The 2062-nt window shown below is 34.5% G+C and overlaps 1 protein-coding gene across 1 annotated transcript in view; it reads left to right on the top strand.

The window, feature by feature from the left end:
- Positions 1-2062, top strand: part of LOC108688772 (latrophilin Cirl-like) — a 350771-nt gene that overhangs the window by 228823 nt on the left and 119886 nt on the right. The gene's annotated exons all lie outside the window — the stretch shown is intronic.

Genomic DNA, 2062 nt, shown 5'->3' with positions numbered 1-2062 from the left:
CTTCAAACATTTAGTTCTAACTTCCTATTTAAGTCTATTTGATTTATATATTATATAATAATATATAATAAAATATAATTTATTTTAAAATATTCTCTCTCTCTCTCTCTCTCTCTCTTTCTCTCTGATATTAGATAACTTTATCTATTAATATAAGATTTTTTTCTGTGAAAATCTTTGTTTTTTATATTTTAGAACTTTTTAATTATATTGACCTATTGAAACATATAATCATATAGTAAATTTAAACAGATCAGTAGTTCAAATAACTTTTTATGAAGGCAAAATACAATTGTCTTAATTGTGAAACATGCTAGTAACTAAAATACACGTTCTCATAAGGAAAATAAAATAAAGTAAAATAAATATACTGAGTTGTGTCTTTATTAAAAACACATAATCGTAAGGTGTAATTTATCATCGTTCAATTGATTGTCGATCTGGGTGATGCACATCATTATCAGGACAGCGTTCAAGCTTGCCTAGGTGTGACGTAATATGTCGTGCCTGTTGATCGAACGACACCATCAAATTGTGCGCAATGTTGCGTGTATCAGCGACATTTCGCACGCGCCACCGTCAAAGGGACACGCAATCGATCCCGTCCCCACCGACCTTCCCTCATGTGCGATTAGTGCATTAAATATAAATTCCAACGTCGATGCAACGGGTTGTACATAAAATAGAACCACGTCTGCTTGCTGACGTAAATGCTTCGAAAAAAAATTAAAGATATCAAATCTTCGCTTATGTTTAAAATTAAAAGCTTTTACAAGAAGGATACTATCACAAAGATTATTTACGAAATTAGTCATTTGATTATCTCGAGAATTATCCTTACGAATTGATAACAAATTGAACGAGGCCGCATAGAGCCAATTTCAGCAATAGCTTCCTCGATCGATCATCAGATTTCTCGTAGCGTGAACTCAATATCCTGCTTGTTTACAAGCCGCTATCAAAGCACAATTGCGTGGCGAGATTTGACATGATCATTGGCATTATCGTCAAGTTCCCAAATCTTGATTGTTTAAAAATTAATTAAACGATAATTTAATATGCATTTTAGAATTCTCTCTCTATCTCTCTTTCTCTCTCTCTCTCTCTCTCTCTCTCTCTTTCTCTTCTTTCTCTTTTATATACAATACTTTCTTAAAATTGAACAAAAAAAATAATACTTTCAATTTTCGTAAAACTTAATTTAATTACAAATTAACAATTACCATTATATCGATAAAACCCGCGATTATCTCTTTACTTGTTTAAAATTAAGGTAATAACAATCATATTTTCGAGATCAATCACATTTAGCGAGAAAAATTTTATTCGATAGTTAATCTCAATAATTCAATGTGAAATTATCTTCGTTATTTTCTTGAAATAGAGAATTTTATATAATATAGTTAATATATCATTCAATTATTAGGAATGACAATTATACTGTTATACTTTTTCGCCTGATTTTTTCTTGGTATTCATTATCACTATTTACTGGTCACTCGGTATAGCAGACTCAGTACTAGCAACCAATAGTCCCATCGATATGCATGTAGGATACACTACGAGGCGGATACATTGTGCCACTCGCCTAAGCGCTAATACTAACGCGGGAACGGATGCGGAATGTAGAGTCGATCCAACTAACAGAAGAGAGGAAGGGGAGCAAAACAGGGAGGGAAAACATGTTAGAGCTGATACAACTCTCGGTTGCTTGCAGAGGATCGCAATACCGCGACATTGTTCCCGTTTGTGGTGGCTCCGCCGAACGTGTCACGGATACGAGCCGAAATAGAAAAGAGGTAGGAGGTGAGAGTGGCGAAAAGGGGTATGCATTGAAAGAGGAACTCACTGACCTGACTTCCGAAACAAATAACGAGATAAATGTAACAATGTACGCCTATCGTTTGTTGGAAGTTAGTTTGTTTGATTTTCAGATTTTTGTGCGATGCGTTTTTTAAGGGAAGAAAGGGATAATGCGTGCTTGCTGCCGCGCACAAATCGGTGTGCATCGTTCGTGCGACGATAGATACATCTAGCTATGCTTTTCGATATAGCAAAAATC

This window comes from Atta colombica, unplaced genomic scaffold (assembly GCF_001594045.1).
Source record: "Atta colombica isolate Treedump-2 unplaced genomic scaffold, Acol1.0 scaffold238, whole genome shotgun sequence".
Lineage (NCBI taxonomy): Eukaryota > Metazoa > Arthropoda > Insecta > Hymenoptera > Formicidae > Atta > Atta colombica.
This window is presented reverse-complemented; position numbering and strand designations above follow the sequence as displayed.